This window comes from Cherax quadricarinatus, chromosome 14, assembly GCF_038502225.1.
Source record: "Cherax quadricarinatus isolate ZL_2023a chromosome 14, ASM3850222v1, whole genome shotgun sequence".
Classification (NCBI taxonomy): domain Eukaryota; kingdom Metazoa; phylum Arthropoda; class Malacostraca; order Decapoda; family Parastacidae; genus Cherax; species Cherax quadricarinatus.
Genome location: NC_091305.1, coordinates 31108347 through 31136326, shown reverse-complemented (window position 1 = coordinate 31136326; position 27980 = coordinate 31108347).

Here is a 27980-nt window from a genome sequence, read left to right as displayed (position 1 = left end):
TTGTATGGTCTCTTAACGTGCTAGTGACACCCCTGCTTTTCATTGGGGGGATGGTGCATCGTCTGCCAAGTCTTTTGCTTTCGTAGTGAGTGATTTTCGTGTGCAAGTTCGGTACTAGTCCCTCTAGGATTTTCCAGGTGTATATAATCATGTATCTCTCCCTCCTGCGTTCCAGGGAATACAGGTTTAGAAACCTCAAGCGCTCTCAGTAATTGAGGTGTTTTATCTCCGTTATGCGCGCCGTGAAAGTTCTCTGTACATTTTCTAGGTCGGCAATTTCACCTGCCTTGAAAGGTGCTGTTAGAGTGCAGCAATATTCCAGCATAGATAGAACAAGTGACCTGAAGAGTGTCATCATGGGCTTGGCCTCCCTAGTTTTGAAGGTTCTCATTATCCATCCTGTCATTTTTCTAGCAGATGCGATTGATACAATGTTATGGTCCTTGAAGGTGAGATCCTCCGACATAATCACTCCCAGGTCTCTGACGTTGGTGTTTCGCTCTATTTTGTGGCCAGAATTTGTTTTGTACTCTGATGAAGATTTAATTTCCTCATGTTTACCATATCTGAGTAATTGAAATTTCTCATCGTTGAACTTCATATTGTTTTCTGCAGCCCACTGAAAGATTTGGTTGATGTCCGCCTGGAGCCTTGCAGTGTCTGCAATGGAAGACACTGTCATGCAGATTCGGGTGTCATCTGCAAAGAAAGACACGGTGCTGTGGCTGACATCCTTGTCTATGTCGGATATGAGGATGAGGAACAAGATGGGAGCTAGTACTGTGCCTTGTGGAACAGAGCTTTTCACCGTAGCTGCCTCGGACTTTACTCTGTTGACGACTACTCTCTGTGTTCTGTTAGTGAGGAAATTATAGATCCATCGACAGACTTTTCCTGTTATTCCTTTAGCGCGCATTTTGTGCGCTATTACGCCATGGTCACACTTGTCGAAGGCTTTTGCAAAGTCTGTATATATTACATCTGCATTCTTTTTGTCTTCTAGTGCATTTAGGACCTTGTCGTAGTGATCCAGTAGTTGAGACAGACAGGAGCGACCTGTTCTAAACCCATGTTGCCCTGGGTTGTGTAACTGATGGGTTTCTAGATGGGTGGTGATCTTGCTTCTTAGGACCCTTTCAAAGATTTTTATGATATGGGATGTTAGTGCTATTGGTCTGTAGTTCTTTGCTGTTGCTTTACTGCCCCCTTTGTGGAGTGGGGCTATGTCTGTTGTTTTTAGTAACTGAGCGACGACCCCCGTGTCCATGCTCCCTCTCCATAGGATGGAAAAGGCTCGTGATAGGGGCTTCTTGCAGTTCTTGATGAACACAGAGTTCCATGAGTCTGGCCCTGGGGCAGAGTGCATGGGCATGTCATTTATCGCCTGTTCGAAGTCATTTGGCGTCAGGATAACATCGGATAGGCTTGTGTTAATCAAATTTTGTGGCTCTCTCATAAAAAATTCATTTTGATCTTCGACTCTCAGTCTGGTTAGCGGCTTGCTAAAAACTGAGTCATATTGGGACTTGAGTAGCTCACTCATTTCCTTGCTGTCATCTGTGTAGGACCCATCTTGTTTAAGTAGGAGCCCAATACTGGGCGTTGTTCTCGATTTTGATTTGGCATAGGAGAAGAAATACTTTGGGTTTCTTTCGATTTCATTTATAGCTTTTAGTTCTTCCCGCGATTCCTGACTCCTAAAGGATTCTTTTAGCTTAAGTTCGATGCTTGCTATTTCTCTGACCAGTGTCTCCCTGCGCATTTCAGATATATTGACCTCTTTTAGCCGCTCTGTTATTCTTTTCCGTCGCCTGTAAAGGGAGCGCCTGTCTCTTTCTATTTTACATCTACTCCTCCTTTTTCTTAGAGGAATAAGCCTTGTGCATACATCGAGTGCCACCGAGTTAATCTGTTCTAGGCATAAGTTTGGGTCTGTGTTGCTTAGTATATCTTCCCAGCTTATATCGGTTAGGACTTGGTTTACTTGGTCCCACTTTATGTTTTTGTTATTGAAGTTGAATTTGGTGAATGCTCCCTCGTGACTAGTCTCATTTTGTCGGTCTGGGGCTCCACGCATACATGTCTGAACCTCAATTATGTTGTGATCTGAGTATATTGTTTTTGATATGGTGACATTTCTTATCAGATCATCATTGTTAGTGAATATGAGGTCTAGTGTATTCTCCAGTCTAGTAGGCTCTATTATTTGCTGGTTTAAATTGAATTTTGTGCAGAGATTTAAAAGCTCGTGTGAGTGTGAGTTTTCATCAGAGCTGCCTCCTGGTGTTATTACTGCAACAATATTATTTGCTATATTCCTCCATTTTAGGTGCCTTAAGTTGAAATCCCCCAGGAGCAAGATGTTGGGTGCAGGAGCTGGAAGATTTTCCAGACAGTGGTCAATTTTTAACAGCTGTTCCTGGAATTGCTGGGAAGTTGCATCCGGAGGCTTGTAGACTACCACAATGACTAGGTTTTGGTTCTCGACCTTTACTGCTAAAACTTCCACTACGTCATTTGAGGCATTAAGCAGTTCTGTGCAAACAAGTGACTCTGCAATGTACAGGCCAACCCCCCCCCTTTTGCCTGTTCACTCTGTCACATCTGTATAGGTTGTAACCTTGGATCCATATTTCGTTGTCCAAGTGATCCTTTATGTGGGTCTCAGTGAAAGCCGCGAACATTGCCTTTGCCTCTGCAAGCAGTCCACGGATGAAAGGTATTTTGTTGTTTGTTGCTGCATATAACCAAAAAAGTATCCAAAACGGTTTGGATCCTCTCCAAGATACGATACTACGTGCCGCAAAATGCCCTTCTCACACTATACCACTCACTTATTTATCCATACCTCACCTATGCTATTTGTGCTTGGGGATCAACTGCAGCAACACACCTAAAGCCAATAATAACCCAACAAAAAGCTGCAGTAAGAATAATCACTAAATCCCATCCCTGGCAACACACCCCCCCACTCTTCATAGACCTAAACTTACTCCCAGTTCAGTACATCCACACTTACTACTGTGCAATCTACATCTACAGGGCCTTAAACTCTAATATCAACCTTGACCTAAAATGCTTTCTTGATAGTTGTGACAGAACCCACAGGCATAACACCAGACACAAACATCTCTACGACATTCCCCGTGTCCGACTAAACCTTTACAAAAATTCAATGTATGTCAAAGGCCCTAAAATCTGGAATACCCTACCTGAGAACTCTAGAACTGCAGACACATTCATCACCTTCAAAACTACCACTAGAAAACATCTTATCTCCCTGATACACCCCGTCAACTAACTACACGAATACCACCTGGTGGTTCACACTTACACACACTCACTCATTTGACCATAAACAGAAATATTAATCTCAATCTTAAAATAATGAATCCTGTGATACTCCAATACTGAAACTATGTACTGTGCCAAAACAAAAGCATTCACATTGCTAAACTCACAAACTAGTATTTAGTCACTTAGCCATAATACCAACTTACCTCATAATTTGTAATATTTTACAATTAAGAATAAAACTAAGTCTGCCCGAAATGCCTAGCCATGCTAAGCGTTCTAGTGGTACACTCTGTAATCACAATTTTACTACATGTAAACCACACAATAACCATATTTCTGTAAACTCAGCAGTGTAATCCTTATAGCGAATAAACTTAGAATTTGAATTGAATTTGAATGAATAATATTTGGCACAATACCGAACGGTCTGCTGCAACGATCAAGTTACCGCTGGAGGATAAGGAATAATCCTACGTTCTCTAATCCCCTCCTGGGTATTAGAGAAAACGGAGTGTATTCAGGGTTAACTGTGATATACGCTCTTTATGCGTGCTCGTTTTCGTCGATTATTTCAGAAGTAAGTTATTCATTTATATTCTACACGTCTGTCATTAATAATGATAGGACTGCAATGAATTTCACAGACAACATAAAGGAATTATTGTTTTACAAACTGGTAAAATTATTTTTGAAATATCACAATTCGTTTTTGATTTGTGTGAGGGTAAAATGTTAAAACCATACTAAATTTTTTTTTTTAAAGAATGAAGATAGCATAAATTACAGTAATTAGTTTCGTGATAAATTCGGATTAACAATGTTTTATCAGCTGGTAGTGCCCAAACAGCTTCTCGCAGTGCCAGTACATGCGACAGGCTTGCCTTATATGATTTTTTGTAAATATTATTTTTCTCAGCTGTTTGTTGGGCTATATTATTGAAACTTGGTCAGTGAATGATGGAAAGATACTTCTTAAATTACCCCAAAATTTAAAGAACTCAGACGATAAATAACGGAGTGCATTTCACAGGGACTAGCCACCAATGGCCCTATACTACTTAGTTTATTATTTATTTATTTATTTTTTTATTTATTATTAATTTGAACATGATATAGTGAAGTACAAAGTTATTACAGTGTAACATGCCAAAGCCCCTTGTATGCAGAGCATTATGAACAGGCTTAAAATTAACTGAAGATTAACTAAGCAATGATATATACAGTGGTAAATACATTATTGCAAACAGATAACAATTTAGCACAAATGAGTATTACAAAGACAGGTCATATGGTCATTCACTGTGTTGCTGAGCATTCAGTAGAATGGAGTATTCTGCTAGGTAATGTAATTAAAAAATAAAGTTTGATTGGGTCACAGGTAAGACATTTATGAGATACAATAATGAGAAACATTTACAAGATACAATTTATGAGATACAATTATTCAGTATTTATTTAGATGTGGGTGAGTAAGTGATTTTTGAGAAGAGACTTGAATTTATAAACAGTGTTTCTTTTATATTCACAGGTAATGAATTCGAGATTTTAGGGCCTTTTATGTGCATTGAGTTTTTGCATAGAGTGAGATGGACTCGAGGAACATCAAAGAGTGATCTGTGCCTTGTGTTATGGTCATGTGTTCTGTTGAGGTTGGTAAGGAGACGTTTGAGGGGAGGGTTTATATCAGAATTAAATGTTCTATGAATGTAGTAGGTGCAGTAATAAGTATGGATGTTTTGAATGGTGAGTAGGTTTAGAGTTTTGAATATTGGTAGAGTGTGCTGCCTGTAGTGGGAATTTGTTATTCTGACTGCAGCCTTTTGTTGGGTAATTAGTGGTTTGAGATGGTTTATTGTTGTTGAGCCCCATGCACAAATTCCATAGGTGAGATAGGGATAAATAAGTGAGTGATATAGGCCCAGGAGGGCTGACTGTGGAACATAGTACCGTATCTTCGATACTATGCCTACGGTCTTGGAATTTTTTTTTGGAAATTTGTTATCTTTATTATGCACCTCATACCCATCCTGTGGGCGGTGTTCAAAAGATTACAGAGGTACATAAGTTTTGATAGCTGAGAAAGTTACGAAGTTAATGAACTCGAGGCAGATCTGGTAACATTCATGGCAAGTTACAAAGGTATTTACAGATTACAGAGGTACATAATGGGCTCAGGGACTGGGCCACTAAAGTGTTGATAGCTGAACTAGGTGCAAAGGTAATGAACTCGCAAGTTACAAAGGTAATGAATCCTGTAAGTAAATTTACTTACTTATGTTTATACATGGCTACAATCATGAACAAATTATAGAGTAATAAGCATTTCACGCATTCACACTGTAATGAGTTATTGCTGCAAATATTAATTGTTGGGTCACACACACACACACACTATGGAAAATTTTATAGGGGGTTGCCTGTATGTACCTCAACATTATATGCATATAAGTAATCTCATTGGGAGATGACAGCCATATTGTTTACCGTAGTCACTCCGTGTAGACATGTGAGAAAACTTAACCATCCCTGGTCCCTGCAGGTGGTCCCTTCGACCCTCACAATCTTATCCATATCTATCCGAGACCAGTATAAATGGGATAACACCCACAAGTACGGCACTACTAATCAATTGTGGACTGTATAGATTATATTAGTTTACTTGAATGAAGGGATGGGGTAGGTTACACATGGATATATCCATCAAGGAAAAACACTTGTACATAATCCCACCCGGGCTGTGGCTCGTACGTTGGTTTGCGTGCAGCCAGCAGCAACAGCCTGGTTGATCAGGCGCTGATCCACCAGGAGGCCTGGTCACAGACCGGGCCGCGGGGGCGTTGACCCCCGAAACTCTCTCCAGGTAAACGAAACTCTCTCCAGGTAAACTTACCAGATATTCTCTGGTGGCCACTTGATGTAGCTGGATCACCCATAACCTATCCAATTACAACATACCTAACTGGCCAGTATCAGTCTGCTATAACTAGAAGGGTTACTTAACTGTGGGTGATTGATGTTCCTTATTTCCTCCATTCACCATCTCATTTTGATGTCCTGCTACACCGACACGGTTTTTATTCCAGCAGGACGAGGTATCCGTTGGTTTGTCCTGGTTTAAAAGTCGTGACTCCATAAAAACTTCACTATCCTCGGGACGGGAACAATGTGGTCTAACGTGTTCACTCAGAGCAAGGCGACTTATTTCACCTCACACATTCTCTTAACTTAGTGTTATTATCATTGATTACATTACAATTTGCAAGATGATTTAATGTCTCATAATTATTATACACATTAGAGGTCACTCCATTAAGATCTGAGATGGATGAGTGAGGATTAACTCACAGGCATTTTCCCCTGGACACACTCCATGGCGGTGCACCAGTCACTGCCGGTCCCACCGTTATTCATTAATTTTACTACTTTATTACGGTAGTCCCGTAAATCACGTTCCCTCACTCTTCACCAGGAACAATTATGACACTTCCTATTATGAAGTGAGGCCTATATTAATCCTTAGGCCGCCGTGAACGCCAATTTCTTGGTCCCATGTTTTCACAGCCTCTTAACTCCATTCAAAACACTCCCGCTCCTTCATGCCCTGACTCCACCTCTTCCCCGCACATCTGCGCAGGTGCAGAGGGACCATGTTGGTTCTATTCCATTTTCAAATACATTTTTTGACCCAAATCAACACATTAAACACCTATTAGGCACTATAGCTTTGGAAGATTAAAATATTTTCCACACACACACACACACACACACAGTGTAGTGGGTTACAAGCACCAGGCTCCGAGAATCTTAGTGTTTTTAGGGCATGCTTTAGCAGCTAGAAGCAACCAGTGTTAGTGACAACGTCAGTGAACAACCCTACAAGTGATAACCAAAGTTATTAGTTAAAAAAATAAAGAAAAGGCGAGAGAAAGCCTGAAATTATACAACAAAATTTCAAAGTGCCAGTTTGTTAGAGGCCTAGTTGGCACTTGTTGCCACAGTTACAAATATACAAAGTACAAAGCGAGTGGCTAAAGACAAAAGATCAAAAAAGAATTAAGAGAGGATGGTTAACGAGAAACTGTGAGGTAGCATACAGCGAGTGTTAACAAGCTAGCCAGAAAGGGGAAATATATATATGGAAAATTTTATAGGGTGATTACCTTTATGTACCTCAACATTATATACATACAAGTCATCTCATTGGGAGACAACCATATTGTTTACCGCAGTCACCCCGTGTAGACATGTGAGAAAACTTAACCACCTCTGGTCACGGCAGGTGGTTCCTTCGACCTCACAATCTTATCCATATCTATCCGAGACCAGTATGGATTGGATAGCACCCACAAGTACGGTGCTACTAATTAATTGTGGACTGTATAGATGATATTAGTGTAACTGAATGAAGGGGGAGGGGGTAGGTCACACATGGATATATCCATCAAGGAAAACACTTGTACATAATCTCTCCACTTACCAGATATTCTCTGGTGGTCACTTGATGTAGCTGGATAACCCATAACCTATCCAATTGCAACATACCTAACTGGCCAGTATCAGTCTGTTATAACTAGAAAGGTTACTTAACTGTGGGTGATTGATACTCCTTATTTCCTCCATTCACCATCTCATTTCGATGTCCTGCTACACCGACACGGTTCTTATTCCAGCAGGACGAGGTATCCGTTGGTCTGTCCCGGTTTAGAAGTCGTGACTCAATGAACTTCACTATCCTCGATACGAGAATCACGCGTTCACTCGGAGCAGGGCGATCTATTTCACAACCCCGCATTCTCTTAACTTAATGTTATTATCACTGATTACATTACCATTCACAAGACAATTTAACGTCTCATAATTATTATACACATTAGAGGTCACTCCATTAAGATCTGAGGCCGATGAGTGAGGATTAACTCACGGGTATTTCCCCTGGACACTCACCATGGCCGTGCACCAGTCACACCCAGTCGAACCATTATTCACTAATTTTACCACCTTATTATGGTGGTCCCGTGAATCACGTTCCCTCACTCTCCACCAGGAACAGTTACTACACTTCCTATTATGAAAGGAGGCCTATATTAATCCTTAGGCCGCCGTGAATGCCAATTTCCTGGTTCCCTGCTTTCCCAGCTTCCTCACTACATTCAAAACACTCCCGCCTCCTTGTGCCCCAGTTCGACCTATACCCCCGCACATACGCGCATGCGCAAAGGGAACTCTTGGTTCTATCCTATTGTCAAATACATTTTTGCCTCATATCGACACATTAAACACCTATTAGGCGCTATAGCTTCGGAAAATCAAAAAATTTTCCACACTGCGGCCGGGCGGAGGTCGTTGCTAGACGACTTACATAATGTGGAGTACAATTTTCCCATCTTCACTGGCCACCTGGCTTGGGAACTCCAACATTGGTATTTACATAATCACCCATTAATTCTTTTCATCTGTTAACTCCTCAGGTAGGGCTCCATCCAAAGCACACTCAAGCCTCCATGCTTCTGGTATTAACAATTTCCCTCTTATAGTAAGGTGTGACACTAAGTCTATGCTCCCTGGATTAATTTATTGGGCATACTGGAATTATGAGACTTTAACAATAACAAGTCTCTCTCAGTATCCCAAGTCAGTCCCAGCACCTTACTGCATTATTTCATTAACCCCTTCACATATCCTCATTAGTTCCTCTTCAGTTGATGTCACACCCGGAAATTGTCCACATAAGATTATTTACCCAATTACTTCGCTCAGTGGACCACCTGTGCACTTAAGGTGTGCATTTATCGTCGCCTGAAGTAAGAACAATTTATTATTTAACTATTTATTAATTATATCATTATAAGCAGTCAACAATTTTGGTGTTTTGCTCAGTTTTCAGAGCTGGGCCCTTTAACTGTCCATACGCCATCCTATAATTAGTAGATAATTCTGGACGGTCGAGCTTCCACGGAAGTCGCACCCAGTAATGTCCAGATTCACATTTAACATCCTTCAGGTATTGTTCCTGAGTAAAGGAATCATTTGGACTTTCCTCATTTATATTAATCCCTATGCTGTCCAGCTCCCACAAATTAGACTGGTTCAACATCATTCTCGATAGAAGAATACTTGTACTGGGTTGACCTTTTATGAGCAAGACACCGTGACTGTATTCACTACTTCCTCTAGTCATTATTACTAGGCGGTAGTTTGCCATATATTACATGGCCCGTACCAGTGTTGAGGAGAGTGACGCCGCATGCTTTTGGATTTATACCCTTTATCCTGAATTATTACATCCAACGCCGGCAAGGCTACCTCAGCTAGGCCATCATTATTGCCATTAGCTGCAACCTTTACATCAGTCACTGTAGTGTCAGGGTTATTAACATTATCATTACTGTCACCATTATTATAAGAATCACATACAACCCTGCACATAACTCTATGGTGCCTTCTTTTGTTGCATTGATAGCAAATGTTCAATTTGGTATGACAATCCTTTACATTATGATTGTCTAGACATCTGATAAATCTGTCAAGTTCTTTCATTCTTTCCACTTTAATATCCCATGAATTATAGGCATTACAATTTTTAGTGAAATGAGTACCCTTGCAGAAGAGACAGTCTCTCCTTTCCTTGCCTGACCTCTTATTAACTGGGTTACCCTTACTGAGGTACTTATTCCTCATACCTTTATGTGAGGAACCACTATTACTGATTCCTGTCACTTGATATGTGCCTATTTAACTCTTAACTATGATTATTACCACTGGGATTATTTTTCCCTTTTGGGACTTGACAGATACTTCAGAGTCATTATGTGTTATATCCTTAGAACTGTTTGGCTGACTGGTCTGCAATTGAACAATTAATTCCTGCTGACCTAGCCTGATTTCATCCAGACCGTACTCTGGAGGTTTTGGCAAACCCACCCTTTGCATTAATAGGTTGATCCAATGCCTGGCTTACACCCTTTAATTTATTCAAAGCCTTACTTTTACAAGACAGGTTTTCTTCCAATTCGTAATGTTGATTAATTAAAACATACAGGAGAGAGAGAGAGGATCCAGTAGCGATCAGTGAAGAGGCGGGGCCAGGAGCTGAGTCTCGACCCCTGCAACCACAATTAGGTGAGCAATTAGGTGAGTACATACACACACACACTACACAGGAATGAGGAACTTCCTGAATGAGGTTCAGTGGGACAGAGAACTGGCAGGGAAGCCAGTTAATGAGATGATGGAATATGTAGCAAACAATGTGCAAGGAGGCTGAGGAGAGGTTTGTACCCAAGGGTAACAGGAATAATGAAAAAGCCAGGATGAGCCCATGGTTCACCCAAAGATGCAAGGAGGCAAAAACCAAATGTGCTAGGGAATGGAAGAAATATAGAAGGCAAAGGACCCAGGAGAATAAGGAGAGCAGTCGTAGATCCAGAAACGAATATGCACAGATAAGAAGGGAGGCCCAACGTCAATATGAAAACGACATAGCAGCAAAAGCTAAATCTGACCCGAAGCTGTTATACAGCCACATCAGGAAGAAAACAACCGTTAAGGACCAGGTAATCAGGCTAAGGAAGGAAGGAGGAGAGACAACAAGAAATGACCGTGAAGTATGTGAGGAACTCAACAAGAGATTCAAAGAAGTGTTCACAGAGGAGACAGAAGGGGCTCCAGAAAGACGGAGAGGTGGGGTACACCACCATGTGCTGGACACAGTACACACAACCGAGGAAGAAGTGAAGAGGCTTCTGAGTGAGCTAGATACCTCAAAGGCAATGGGGCCAGATAACATCTCTCCATGGGTCCTGAGAGAGGGAGCAGAGGCGCTATGTGTACCCCTAACAACAATATTCAATACATCTATCGAAACAGGGAGATTGCCTGAGGCATGGAAGACAGCAAATGTGGTCCCAATCTTTAAAAAAGGAGACAGACATGAAGCACTAAACTACAGACCAGTGTCACTGACATGTATAGCATGCAAAATCATGGAAAAGATTGTCAGGAGAAGAATGGTGGAACATCTAGAAAGGAATGATCTCATCACCAGCAGCCAACATGGTTTCAGAGATGGGAAATCCTGTGTCACAAACCTACTGGAGTTCTATGACATGGTGACAGCAGTAAGACAAGAGAGAGAGGGGTGGGTGGATTGCATTTTCTTGGACTGCACACAGTACCACATAAGAGATTAGTGCAAAAACTGGAGGACCAAGCAGGGATAACAGGGAAGGCACTGCAATGGATCAGGGAATACTTGTCAGGAAGACAGCAGCGAGTAATGGTACGTGGCGAGGTGTCAGAGTGGGCACCTGTGACCAGCGGGGTCCCACAGGGGTCAGTCCTAGGACCAGTGCTGTTTCTGGTATTTGTGAACGACATGTCGGAAGGAATAAACTCCGAGGTGTCCCTGTTTGCAGATGACGTGAAGTTGATGAGAAGAGTTCATTCGATCGAAGACCAGGCAGAACTACAAAGGGATCTGGACAGGCTGCAGACCTGGTCCAGCAACTGGCTCCTGGAGTTCAATCCCACCAAGTGCAAAGTCATGAGGATTGGGGAAGGGCAAAGAAGACCGCAGACGGAGTACAGTCTAGGGGGCCAGAGACTACAAACATCACTCAAGGAAAAAGATCTTGGGGTGAGTATAACATCTCCTGAAGCGCACATCAACCAAATAACTGCCGCAGCATATGGGCGCCTGGCAAACCTCAGAACAGCATTCCGACATCTTAATAAGGAATCGTTCAGGACCCTGTACACCGTGTACGTTAGGCCCATATTAGAGTATGCGGCACCAGTTTGGAACCCACACCTAGCCAAGCATGTAAAGAAACTAGAGAAAGTGCAAAGGTTTGCAACAAGACTAGTCCCAGAGTTAAGAGGTATGTCCTATGAGGAGAGGTTAAGGGAAATCAACCTGACGAAACTGGAGGACAGGAGAGATAGGGGGGACATGATAACGACTTACAAAATACTGAGAGGAATTGACAAGGTGGACAAAGACAGGATGTTCCAGAGACTGGACACAGCAACACGGGGACACAGTTGGAAGCTGAAGACACAGATGAATCAAAGGGATGTTAGGAAGTATTTCTTCAGCCACAGAGTAGTCAGGAAGTGGAATAGTTTGGGAAGCGATGTAGTGGAGGCAGGATCCATACATAGCTTTAAGCAGAGGTACGATAAAGCTCATGGTTCAGGGAGAGTGACCTAGTAGCGACCAGTGAAGAGGCGGGGCCAGGAGCTTGGACTCGACCCCTGCAACCTCAACTAGGTGAGTACAACTAGGTGAGTACACACACACACACACACACACACACACACACACACACACACACACCCACAGATAGGGATAGACTCAGAAGTGTCCCTGTTTGCAGATGATGTGAAGTTAATGAGGAGAATTAAATCAGATGTGGACTAGACAGGTATACAAAGAGACCTGGACAGGCTGGATGCGTGGTGCACCAACTGGCTCCTAGTGTTGAGAAATGGTTTACCAGCTAAGGTTAAAGTTTAAGTATAGGGGAAACTTATCTGAATAAGACAGCTATCGCCCACACAACCGCCACTGCAGGCGAGGTCTTGAGAAGCTGTCTTGACCATTTCGCAACGGGCTGTAATAGAGTGTATTATGTTAATAATAATTCACCCCTAGGGGGTGTTATGTCAGCATATTTCATTCAGTGATTGCTGACGAAACTTACGTGTGTGGACTCAAAAGTCCGCAACTCACTGCCGACAATAGGTTGATTACAAACTCCTTGCGACACAAGAACTGCGCAGTCCCCCGTACTACAAGAAATTCGTAACCTACCTTGCTCTTGTAGCATGAGCTATGGTGTTCTTTACACCCTCGACAGGTATCGGTGACTTGATAGAAGCTGAAGTGTCCTTGGATGTCCACGTCTTCCATAGTCTAGGAATACGCACACTGGTACACTATGTTCCACAAGGTTTGTCTTCATTGCTCACAGTCTTATCACTAAAGAAGCTGATCACACTTCCCTGTAAGTGTTTATTGTGTTTTGTGAGACACTTTGTTCACACTAACCCACGGATCAGTGTTCTTTGTTGGTTATCCTGGCATCAGTGTGACTCCCATTAGGGTGAAAAGCAATCTAACCTCTCCGCGTCCTACGCCATTGCAATGCCCCTGGAACATAAAGGAAAAGCTGACCTAGTACTTTTTGCTTCCTTGCCAAACTTCCTCCATGAAGCAAAGCAGAATGCTTGATTCTTGCTGTCTAAAGCATAGACAACAATGTACACTATCTTTACCATGGTAATAAAGTGGGAGCAGCATTTTCCTTAATTGTCCTGCTAAGGTAAGAGATGGACTGTCTCTTATTAAACTACACTATGCAACACTGGACTCTTGCAAGGAGCGGCGGTCGCTTGACCACGTCACATACTCGTATTGCTTCTGGGATCAATTGCTTGCTGCAGCAGTAAACAAGATGTTTGCCCCTTCTGAGAGGGCTGGGCTTCTCAGTGCTGAAAGGGGCTGAAGGGGGCTGATACCCCCCTCCTGGAGAAAATTTCTCCACACCTAGAATTTAACCCTACCAAATGCAAAGTCATGAAGATCAGATAAGGGCAAAGAAGACTGCAGACAGAGCATAGGCTAGGAGGCCAAAGACTGCAAACCTCACTCAAGGAGAAAGATCTAGGAGTGAATATAATACCGAGTACATTCGAGGGTATGAGAGTTCATGGTTTGAGAGAGCGTACATGGAGAGAGTTAAGCCAGACTGCTGTGGTGTGCACGAGGGGTTTTCAAGAAGACATTGCCTGATTGGTTGATTTCTGGACATTCTTCATCTTGGCTCCAGGATTCTGTGCGTCGCTGGCTGCCTGCCCCAGGGCAGACCGTTGGCCTCTGCACTCCTGCAGCTGGGTGAAGTCTTCCCACCTCATCCTGTTATCATATCACCTCTACCATCTCCACGATGTCACATCGTGTGAAAATTAAGCCTAAGTCTGCTGTCGTCGATGACGCCACGAAGCTTGAGCTTGCAGCTTCTCTCAACACTTGTCTTCACGCAAAGTTCTCCAAGATTACGTCACTGAAAGGAGCTTTCATCGTCACTTTTCTCGATGATGCTGAAGCTGACAAAGTGCTTACACCTACTGCCTAGAAGACCGCGGCTTTACCATCTCCAAGTCACCATACATGCTTGCAAAACGTTCAGTGTTTATGAAACGTCTTGACAGGCTGATCACGAACATGTCCATCCAGGAAATTAAGTCATCACTTGAAGACCTCAACACCTGGGCCAAGACTGACTCTGTTGTGAAGATCCCCAACGCTTCCTCAATGCTCAAGGTCACATTCCTGGACGTTACTATGGCGACCAGAGCACTGTCTGATGGCCTGGCCATCTCTTACTACTACATCAACCCTCGTCAGATTGAACCTGAACGCTTCACGTACATAACACCTTGCTGGACATGTTACTCGTACAATCACTCTACTGCCGACTGCCACGTAAAGAATAAGAAGATATGTTTCACCTGTGGGTCTGCAGGACACGATTTTCGTTCTTGCACCTCCACTGCTGCTCCCACTTGCATCAACTGTAAGAGTGATCACCATACTCTTGCAGCCAAATGTCCAGTGCGTAAGGATATCCTCTCTAAGAAACTGAAGGAAGAAACAAAGAAGTCATCTGGAACCTCTCCTACATACGCTGCAATTGCCAAGATTCAATCTACAGCATCCAAGATTCTACAAGCCACTCAACAGTCGTCTCCACCACCTCTCACTACCCAACCTCCACCTGATGATATCTCTACCAAATTCTATTACTGCATGATGTTTGCTCACATGCAAAATGCTGCAAAACCTGGCTCTTTCAACACGACTATTAATGAACTTCTTGCACTTAGCAACATGCCATCATTTAACTTCCCTGCAAGTCCACCATCAGCTGAGATTTTGAAAATAACCCCGAAGATCGTCAGTTTTGAAGCGCCAGATGACTTGAAGGAATTAATAATTGATAACGACGACGCATCCTCTTTTGAATCCTCCAATCAACATTCACCTGATAACATCCAAGCCAGCACCACGCCTCCTATTCGTCGATTGGCTCGTCGTGGCGGCACAAATATCATTCCTTCGCCTCCACTCACCACTACACAAATGGACCAATCAGAAGCCACGATTCCACCACAGTCTTCTATACACTCTGTAGCGGAGACACCAACATCGAATGAACCTTCAATGCTGCAACCACCAACAAAAACCTCATCAGTCATCACTCGACGTATAGATACAGAAGACCAACACCGAGATCAATACCTGCACTGGAAAGATATAACTTTTTATACGACTCCTGACCAAGAACCCACCATTAATGTCGACACTTTGTACGAGAAATTACACGACAGAACAGTCAAGTTTAGAAATCGTAAAGGAACCCATTGCTCCTTCACAGCACTAAAGATGATCTTTGACCAGTTACAAGCCGACATAGCATTTCGACCCAAGATTACAAGACTACTCATCGTTTCCTCCCAACAACTGCTCAACATAAGGAATGCCTCCAACACTGAAGAAATGATGTAACTCCTGACTCACACTTTAACGACACCTGACCAATCAAGAAGCTAGCCTCCCTTTACCACGCCTCCAGCTTCTGCCAGCCGCCAATCAACACCAAGAATGCAAGATGCAGATAGCTTGGCAGCCTGACGACTGAGTGTTCTCTTGTTTTTTGTGTTGCTGTTTTCGTCTGCTTCCAAGGCTTAGAGCTAGTCCTGACTCTTCTCTCTTCGACTCAAGACATTCCTCTCACCGACTATTCTTCGAGCTGTCCCCACTTGCCCCTCGCCCCTAGTGGGTCCTTACCTGTGAGTCCTCTGTTCTGTTCTGTATACCGAGTACATCGCCAGAAGCACACATTAACCAGATAACTGCTGCGGCATATGGGTGCCTGGCAAACCTGAGAATAGCATTCTGGTACCTCAGTAAGGAATCGTTCAAGACTTTATACACTGTGTACGTCAGGCCCATACTGAAGTATTTACCACCAGTTTGGAACCCACATCTGGTCAAAATTAAAGAAAGTGCGAAGGTTTGCAACAAGGCTGGTTCCAGAGCCAAGGGAGAATGTCCTATGAAGAAAGGTTAAGGGAAATCGGTCTGACGACACTGGAAGATGGAAAGGTCAGGGATGACATGATAACGACATACAAAATACTGCATGGAATAGACAAGGTCGACAGTGATGGGACACAGAAACAAGGGGTGACAATTGGAAGCTGAAGACTCAGATGAGTCAAAGGGATGTTAGAAAGTATTTCTTCAGCCACAGAGTTGTTAGGAAGTGGAATAGTCTGGCAAGCGATGTAGTGGAGGCAGGAACTATACATAGTTTTAAGACGAGGTATGATAAAGCTCATGGAGCAGGGAGAGGGAGGACCCAGTAGCGGTCAGTGAAGAAGCGGGACCAGGAGCTGAGTCTCGACCCCTGCAACCACAATTAGGTGAGTACAATTAGGTGAGTAAGACACATCAGGAGGAAGACAACATTCAAAGACTAGGTGATTAGGCTGAGGACAGAAGGTTGGGAACACACAAGAAATGATCACGAGGTATGTGAGGAGTTCAACAGGATATTTAGGGATGTATTTACAGTAGAGACAAGAAGGGCTCTGGGAAGACAGCACAGAGGGGAACAACAACATGGAATATACCAACAAGTGTTGGATGACATACAATGGAGGAGGGGTTGCAGAACCTGCTAAGTGACCTTGATGCCTCAAAGGTGATGGGACAGGAAAATTTCTCCCCGTGGATCCTTAGATAAGGAGCTGAGATGCTGTGCATGTCACTAACCACAATCTTCAATACATCCCTTGAAACTGGGCAACCACCTGAGGTATGGAAGACAGCAAATGTAGTCCCCATTTTTAAGAAAGGAGACAGAAACGAGGCACTAAACTACAGACCAGTGGAGAAGATTATCAGAAGAGTGGTGGAGCACCTGGAACGGAACAAGATTATAAATGACAATCAGCATTGATTCACAAACCTTCTGGAGTTTTATGACAAGGTAACAGAAGTAAGACACGAGAGAGAGAGGTGGGTTGATTGCATTTTCCTGGACTGCAGGAAGGCCTTCGACAGAGTTCCTCACAAGAGATTAGTGCAGAAGCTGGAGGATCAGGCGCGTATAACAGGAACGGCACTGCAATGGATCAGAGAATACTTGACAGGGAAGCAACAACGAGTCATGGTACGTGAAGAGGTATCACAATGGGCGCCTGTGACGAGCGGGGTCCCACAGGAGTCAGTCCTAGGACAAGTGCTATTTTTTATATATGTGAATGACATGATGGAAGGGATAGACTCTGAAGTGTTCCTGTTCACAGATGATGTGGAGTTAATGACAAGAATTAAATAAGATGAGGATCAGGCAGGACTACAAAGAGACCTAGAGAGGCTGGACACGTGGTCCAGCAACTGGCTTCTCGAATTCAACCCTGCCAAATGAAAAGTCATGAAGATTGGGGAAGGGCAAAGAAGACTGCAGACAGAGTATAGGCTAGGTGGACAAGGACTGCAAATCTCACTCGAGGAGAAAGATCTTGGAGTGACCATAACACTGAGCACGTCTGCGGAGGCACACATCAACCAGATAACTGCTGCAGCATATGGGCGCCTGGCAAACCTGAGAGTAGCGTTCCGATACCTTAGTAAAGAACCGTTCGTTAGGCCCATACTGGAGTATGCAGCACCAGTTTGGAACCCACACCTGGTCAAGCACGTCAAGAAGTTAGAGAAAGTACAAAGGTTTGCAAGAAGGCTAGTTCCGGAGCTCAGGAAATTGTCCTACGATGAAAGGTTGAGGGAAATCGGACTGATGGCACTGGAGGACAGGAGGGTCAGAGGAGACATGATAACGACATGTAAAATACTGCGTGGAATAGATGAAGTGGACAGAGACAGGATGTTCCAGAGAGAGGACACAGAAACAATTGGAAGCTGAGAACTTAGACGAGTCACAAGGATGTTAGGAAGTATTTCTTCAGTCATAGAGTCGTCAGGAAGTGGAATAGCCTAGGAAGTGATGTAGTGGAGGCAGGAACCATACATAGCTTTAAGACGAGGTATGAGAAACCTCAGGAAGCAGAGAGAGGACCAAGTACCGATCAGTGACGAGGCGGGACCAGGAGCAGAATCTCGACCCCTGCAATCACAATTAGGTGAGTACAGTTAGGTGAGTACACACACACACACACACACATACACACACACACACACACACACACACACACACACACACACACACACACACACACACACACACACACACACACACACACACACACACATGTGGTAATGCTTTATTTACAGGGAGCAAAGTCAGGGTATTTTTCCAGAATGGTCTGTAATATACCACTGTGGATAAAATACTTAGACATATCTTGAACATTTCTGAGTGAGTTGTCTCTGAATGCATTAATTTTATCGCACTCCAGTACATAATGACGCAGGGTGTGACAATAGTCCATCTGGCGAAGTTTGCATTTTGTTTGGTCTACATCTGGTGGTGGTGATTTAACCTGCCAAAGATACTTATAACCCAGCCGGAGCCGGGCAGTAGTGACATCCAAGAGTCTGCTTATTTTGTTGGATGCACCATAGACATGTGGCTCCTCCTGCATGATAGAACAATGATAGATGGACTGACTGGTGTGTCTCCCTGAGTCTTAAGTCAAAATTCAGTTGAAGTTCTTTTCGTAATATTGTTCTTAAACTGCTGACAAGCCAAGACTGTAATCTACTCCCTCTTTGAATGCATACAGCTTAGCTAATTTATCAGTTCTATCATGTTTCTGAAGACCAATGTGAGATGTCCACTGTCCACAATCTTACCATACCTGTGTCTGCCTTCTGACACAAGCATGCCTCAATTTATACTGAATAAGTTGAGAGCATTTATGAATGACAGAGAATCAGTTACAATTAAAGTGTCAATCTTAGATACATGGACGTATTTCAGTGCAAGGAGTATGACAAACAGTTCTGTCTGAAGAGTAGAGGCCCAATTATTGATGCGTGCTCCAATTTCTTTAAGAGAGCCATCACTCTGTACGACAACAGCAGCACTACCAGTTGCACCAGTGGTTTGGTGAACAGAACCATCAACGTAAATAATTTGTGAGAGTATGTGCTGTGTGACTTAGTTATTAATACAGCTTATGCATCATGTTTGGCTTCAAGGCGAAGTTTTGGTTGTGATTTAAGAAGTAGTTTGGGGGGAAATGAAGGAATGGTAGTTTGGAATGGGGTAATATCCCACAGGGGGGGGGGGAAGTGCCGCTTTTGCCTAACTTGACATAGATCATGTATCTGATTCATGCGGAGGTCGGTTCCAGTTTTGTCGATCCATCTGGAGGGGTGTTCACCAGTGATGAGGAAAGTTCGGAGAGCTTCTGTGCAGCGGTTTGAATGGGTTTGCTTGAGCATATTAACCCCAATTAGGATATTTCTTTCAGTAACACGATCTCTAATGCTTGGAATATTAAGTTCTTTCCACATATTTAAAATTTTGGTAGTATGAGGGCATCCTAGGATGATCCTCATTGCTTCGTTTTGCAGTTTTCCCAGCCCTTCAAGCTTCCATTCAGACACGAGTGCAAGTAATGGAGCAGTATAATAAACAATTTTAACATTAGCACCATACCTGGGATGAAAATCTGCCACAACTCTAAGTGCTCTCGTTACAACAAGTCCAAGTAGTGATGAATGGTTTTGAAAACCGACAAGTTGAAGAATTGAGACACTTATGCAACACATGGGAATCTTTGTTGAAGAAACGTTTCGCCACACAGTGGCTTCATCAGTCCAGTACAAAGTAGAAATGGGTAAGGAGAGGAGGAGTTTGAGGCAATCAGTCCCTCAACCTGGAATCGATGTGTTCAGTCCATCACTCTTGTAGGATGTACAGCATAGGGCCAGAGAGGTGGCTTATATACTGCAGTCAGATGAGTCGAAGCAAGAGGAGGCGGGATCACAGTGGAACCTGCCACTAGTGTAAGTAGGTCGTCGTCCAAAGGTTGGACAAGCGTTGAAGTCTTCGTACCAAGATCCCATGATGTTGCAGTGTCTGACAGATGTGATGAATGGTTTTGAAAACCGACAAGTTGAAGAAATGAGACACTTATGCAACACATGGGAATCTTTATTGAAGAAACTTTTCGCCACACAGTGGCTTCATCAGTCCTCTTTACTACCCAGCAACAATAACAATTAAACGACTTAGCCACTAGTGCCCCCTATGCTACCCAGTAACAATAAAAACAACACGACTTACCCAACAGAGGTCCTTTACTCCACATGAACATCAACAAGACGATTTAGCCACCAGTGGTGCTATACTAACCAGCAACAATAGAAACTAAACGATTTAGCCACCAGTGGCCCTATACTCCCCAGCAACAACAATAAGTCGATTTAGCTACCAGTGGAAATATTCTCCTCAGCCGCAGCTACAACAACAACACGATTTAGGCAGCAGTGACCCTATACTCAACAACGTAACTTATTCACCAGTGGCCCTCATACAACCCATCAACAATAACAACAGCAAGGCATAACGAGAAGCGTCGGTATACACCCCAGCTACAACAACATGACATAGCCAGTGGCCTTATACTTCCCAGCAACAAGGGTCTATAGTACCCAGCAACAACAACACGACTTAGCAGCCAGTGGCCCAACACTTCCCAGAAATAACTATAACAAAAACAAGACTTGCTCACCAGTGACCACTGTGCAACACAACAACAGTAACAGCAAAACGACTTTGCCATCATTGACCCAATACTCCTAATCAGCCAAAACAACAACAAATGACTTAGCCACCAGTGACCAATACTCCTCATCAGCCACAACAGCAACCAGTGGCCCTATTTTTAACAGTAATAATAACAGCACGATTCAACCACAAGTTGCCCTAAACTTCGCCATCAGTGTTCGTATACTACTTAAGCCACCATTGCTTCTATACTCCTCAGCAACAACAAGACTTAGCCATCAGGGGCCCTTTGCTCCCCAGCAATAAGAACAACAAGAACATGACTTAGCCGCCAGTGGTTCTGTTCTCTTCAGCAACAACAAAAACAATATGACCTAACCACCATTGACTCTATACTCACAAGGACAACAACAACAAAATGAATTAGTGATCACAGTACTTTTAACACCCAACAACAACAACATAACTTAGCCACCAGTGGCTCCAAACTCCACAGCAACAACACGTCTTCGCCATCTGTACGCCTATACTCCACAGTGACAACAACAAAAGACAGCCACCAATGTCCTTGTACACTCCAGCAACAACATCAACAACATGACTTAGCTACCAGTGACTTTGTAGTACCTAGAAACAAAAATACAACTTAATTAACAGTGGCCCTATACTACCCAAAAACAGCAACAGGACTTAGCTACCAGTTGCTCGATACCCCCCAACAACAACACGACTTAGCCACCAGTCTCCCTATACTACCCAGTAATAATAACAGGTGCCTCTTTATTCCTCAGCAGCAACAAGACGAATCAGACGTAAGTGGTCCTCTACTCCCTAATAACAACAACAACATACTAAGCCAAAAGTAGACCAGTTCTAACCAGCAACAATACCAACAACACGACTTAGCCACAAACAGCACTATGCTCCACAGCAACGTCAACAAGACAGTTTAGCCACCAGTGGCCCTATACTCCCTAGCAGAAACAACAAAAACAACAACACAACTTAGCCACCAGTGGTTCTATACTCTACAGGAAAAACAACAGCACGAATTAGCCAGCAGCGTACCTATTCTCCTCAGCAACAATAATAATAACAACAGACTTAGCCACCAGTGGCCCTATAATACTCCTCAGAAACAACAACAACACGACTTAGGCCCTACACTCCCCAACAATAGCATCAAGAACACGAATTAGCCACCATTGGCCCTATACTCCCCAGCAACAATACCAAAAATACAAAAGGAAACCAGTGGCCCTATATTCCCCAGCAACAACAAAAAAAATATAATTTAGTCACCAATGGCACTATACTCCCAAAATAACATGTCTGAGCCACCATTAGCATTATACATCAATATGACTTAGCCAATGGCCCTATAGTACCCAGCAACAAAAACATGACTTGGCCGCCAGCGGCCCTATACTTCCCAGCAACAACAATAACAACAACTCGACTTAGCCACCAGTAACCTTATACTCCCCAGCAACAACATCAACAACCTGACTTAGCTGACCCAGCAACAACAAGACTTAAAGCCAATGGACTTGTCTTCCCAGAAACACCACCACCAACAACTCGATTTAGTTACTAGCGGCCCTTTTACTGCCCAGCAACAATAATACCACCATTGACCCAATACTCCTCATCAGCCATTGGTCCTATACTCCACAGCAACAACAACAAGACGATTCAGCCACCAGTGGCCCTATACACCTCAGCAACATCAACATAGCTACTAGTGGCCATATAGTACCCAGCAACAATAACACGACTTAGACCCTGTGGCCCTATACTTCACAAGAACAGCAACAACACCACAATCAATAAGGTACCCGCATTTAAATTAGTACCTTGGTTCATTGGTCAATCACTTATGGTAAGTGAATTCAGACTTGCCTGAGCTGCTGGCCGATACAGTACACTCTCTCTTACTATTCAACCTCTGTACATAAGTGTATATACTTGTATATATCTGGCAAATTATATCTGATGAAGGAAATACAAGTTATATACTATTGCTGTTTGCTTCACTTTGAAAACCCATTACGACCAGGTCACAGGCCATACTATATCTGTAGTATTTGTAATAGGCCATATACTACACAGTAACAATAACAACAACACGACTTAGCCGGCGTTGGTTCTATACTCCCCAGGAACAACAAGACGATTCAGCCAACAATGGCCCTATTACTCCCTAACAACAACAGCAACATCAACACTACTTAGCCAGTAGGGGCCCTATACTACCTAGCAACAATAACAACAATGCGTATTAGGTACCAGTAGCCCTATACTCCACAGCAACATCAACAAGACGATTTAGGCACCAGTGACCCTATACTCCCTGTATCAACAATAGGCGATTTAGCCACCAGTAGCTCTATACTCAACAACAACAACATAACATAGCCACTTGTTGCCCCTATATGACTCGACAACAATAACATGACTTGGCCACCAGTCGCCCTTAACTCTCCAGCAACAGCAATATAACTTAGAAATCAGTGGCTCTAAACACCCCTGGAACAACATCAACAACACGATTTAGCCACCAGTGGCCTTATACTATCTAGCAACAACAACATGACTTCAGCACAAGATGCCCCAAACTACCCAGCAACAATAACAAAACGACTTAGCTTCTAGTGGCCTTATACTCTCCAGCAACAAGAACAACGCAGCTTGGCCCCCAATGGAGCCATAATTCACAACAGCAGCAACAACAACATGACAGCCACCAGTGGCACTATACTACCCAGCAACTATTACAATAAAATGAGTTAGCCGCCCGTAACCCTCTGTTCCCAAACAACACTAAGCCTCCAGCTTTACTGTTCAGCAACAAAAACATGACAGCCAGCAGTGTTTCCAAACTACCCAGCAACAACAACAAGATTACTTAGCCATCGGTGGCCCTTTACTCCAAAGCAACAAGAAAACGATCAACACGACTTAGCTAACAGTGGCTCTATACACACCAGCAGCAACATCAACAATATGACTTAGCTACCAGTGGCCATATAGTACCCAGCAATAACAACACAAATTATAGCCAGTGGCCCTATACTTCCAAGCAACAACAACAACGCGACGTAGCCAGCAGTGGCCCCTAAACTACCCAGCAGCAACAATAAAACCTACCCACCAGTGGTCTCTACTCTTAAGCAACAGCAGCAACATTAATAAGAATTTGCCTCCAGTGGCCTTTATACTACCAAGCAACAAATGACACAACTAAACCACCAGTGTCCCTATACTCCCCAACAACAACACATCTTAACCACCAGTAGCTGTATACACCCCAGTAACAACATGCCAGCTACCAGTGGCCCTATACTACCTAGTAACAATAATAACACAACGTAGCCTCCAGTTCCCCTATACTCCCCAGCAACAACATTAAGACGATTCAGCCACCACTAGCAAAAACAATAACACTACTTACCCAACAGTGGCCCTATACTTCCCAATGACAAAAACATGACTTAGCCACTATCAGACTTCTGAATGTGGATCAGCTAGACAGGACAAATTTTCTCTAAATTATCCCTCTCATCTTTTCCTCCGAAGTGGTGATGCCAAAAGCGAACGTTTCAGATTCCCTGATGGGATGAGTCTACTGGGTCAAGCTTCCTTGCTCCCTATTCACTCTAACCATTTTGTTGTAGTGTCTTCACACTGTCAGACACTGCAACATAACGGTGTCTTGGTACAGAGCACATAATTTTTAACTTTATTGCCTGACCACTAGTTATGGATGGGAAAGATTGGATTTGAGAGGGATTTACCCAGTATATTTGTTATACTGCCTCTCACAGTGTGATTCACTGATTAGATCGTTTTACATCTCTGCTGCATGAACTGAAGATGCCTACTGTGTAGGCTTAAAGTTTCTGTTGTACATAACTCCTATCTAATTATTAATTGTTCTAGCTCAGTATTGTCAGTCAGTCATTAGTTGTTTCAGCACCGGTATTTTGAGTTACTTTTGAATTATTCCTGCCACGGTTTAATGGTTAGTAGTGAATTGTTCCAGCTAGAGTATTTTGGGTCGTTGATAACTGCTCTGCGTTCGATGTTGTGAGTTAGCTGTGAACTGTTCCAGTAACGGAACTAGAGTTAGTTATGAATTGTTCAAGCCACTGTAATGTGGGTATTACAATATTACATTTCTGGTAATTAAGCTTGTATCGTATCTGGAATATCAAAACCAATACTCGGCCTGTAGAGAATTAAGGTATCATTTAACTGTTAGTGTGGAAACTTATTCGGTCCTAAAAGGTTCCATAGGGCAGGCATGTCGTACAAAGATCCCAACAGGTCACAGATGGAACGGCTGGGTTGGGTGGCCCTTACACCCACCCAAAACACACACACACCCGGGTTGGTGAAGGGGGTTGGAAGGCACATTTTAATTGATAGATTTACCCTTCGAGGAAGAGGTAGGTAGTTTATACTATTAGTAAACTAATATTAGGACTATTGAGGCAACTATAGATAATAATAATGTAGACCTAAGACCTTAACGTAGGTAGTAATAGGCCGGTAATGTAGGCAAACACTAGGTTATATTAGCCAGGGAGAACTGGCAACCCAAGTTTGAATGCTGGGGCATGGGGTTTTGAGACCATAGTGCCTCCTTCTAAGATCAGACACCATCGGAATAACAAGTGGGTGGCTCCCCACGTGTCTTCACATACTAGACCTGGGGAAATCTGGTGGAGGCACCTCGAAGTACCATAGATGACCTCCTCCATCAGACCCATACAGTAAGACAAGACCTCCCTTTCTTTCTCAGTATTCTGGCCAGTTTCTGGGGGAAATTGCGAGTGAGTTGAACTGTGGGTCTTTGTACAGCTGGACGACCAATGATTGGTACGTGCCAGCGTCTCCTCGTGGTTAAGACTTAGAAGCTAGCATCACTTCCTGCATAGTTATACTAGGGGATACTCACCCCCTTGGAAACAGGAATTCCTGAGGTGCAGGCAGGTCACTAATACCGACTGAATATTGCAGGAATTAAGGCTCTCGGTTGCACATGGTTCTGAGAGGAAGACCAGAGGGGCTAAAGCTTAGGGAGGTTGAAGACCAGGATATATTCTCCAATACCAAGTAAGTTAGTCCTTGATTTGTGCATGCAGGTGAGATTTCTTGCAACATCAGTCATTTATGGAAATCTGTCCTATAAGCCACTTGTGAGGCTGAGGTACCAGCCTCAGGGCTCGGTGTCAACAGAGCTTGCTAGGGTAGGCAACTCACATGGAGGCAGTCCAGACAAATTTTCACAGTTAGCCCATTACCAGAACTGTAATACGAAAATAATCTAGGAGTACAAAACACATACTACTATTCTTTAAAAACTTTACTAGTAACTTATTTTAGCATAAAATAAGAGTATATCCTTTGGTACATAATAAACATTTTTTATTTCTCTTTGGTACATTATCACATGTCACAATAACAAAATATAGTCATGACCCTACCTTCCCTGTGTCACACGACACCCTTTTCTCCGTGTCATGATACTCCTCCGTGTCACACGACACAACACTACCTTCTCTGTGTCACACGACACAACACTACCTTCTCTGTGTCACACGACACAACACTACCTTCTCTGTGTAACACAACACAACACTACCTTCTCTGTGTCACACAACACGACACACACGACATAACTCCCAGTATTACACACCCAGCCGGTTTATCCATCGCAAAGCCAGCAGGAAACTAAGTCCAGCCAGTGTATCTGTCAGGTGAACTAAACTGAGTGAGACCGTCAGGTGAACAATGAATGAGACCGGCTCAGAAGCCCCAACATTGGGTGTGATGACGTCACAGAGGGTACTGCAGGCCGGTACCAACTGATTAGCAGCACACAAGTGGTCAGCCATCCACCTTTCCTATTATCCCGTTCTGGGTATGCAACAGTGGGTTACTTGTCAGTTGTTCCAGTCACAGTTTGTGGGTTATTAATAAATTGTTCTAACCATGGTATTGTTCCAACCATGGTATTGTTCCAGCCAGTATTCACTGCCTGACAGGCGGAGGGAGTGGATGTGCTCAGCACCCCTCTACTGGCGTCCAAGTGAACTACCTGGTGACAACATGGTGCTCAGTGAGAGACGATATGTTAACACGGTTGGAATAGAATTCCTCCGTGGGGCGATAATGCCTAATTCAGCTCCAGTGTTACTTCCGGTGATCATAAGTGATGCATATGGTATAGCAGTTGCGGTACACAAATAACCCGCATGTGCGGGTTATTTGTGTATCGTTCCAGTCACGGTATTGTGCCTTTTTGTTATTTATAGCAGTTGCGGACTTGTACGATGTGGCCTTAAATGGTGCTTACAGGCTGTTTGTGAAATTGCTCTCAACATATGTGTATGAGACGTTAGTTGACCGATATCAATATATCTGTGTTGACATCAACCCAGCGGTATGGGTGAGGATGATTGATGTCTCACATCATTACACATGGATCAAACTGCGCAATGTGTCCTTTGAGGTGGAGAAAGCAGGCACATATCCGCCGTGTCTTTAATAAGTATGGAGCTGTCCATATGGCCCAACAAGGCAAGTGGGTGGCTGGTGCATACACTGGTCTCTCTGAGGGAACCTTTAACCTCAAGATGACATTGTGACACCCCATTCCCTCATATGTGTGCCTTGAGGAGTTTGAGACACAGATCATGGTCTCGTATGCTGGGCAGCGACGTACGTGCCACCTGTGTGGACCCTATGACCACCTGGACGCCGAGTGCAGGAAGCAGTGACAGGCACCTGGAATGGCAGGAGGGGAAGCATCTGTATTTGAGCATGTGGTGATTGATGAGGAGCCACAGGGTGGTGGAGGGCATGGTCGTCAGTGGAGCGAGGAGGTGGAGGCCATGATCATTT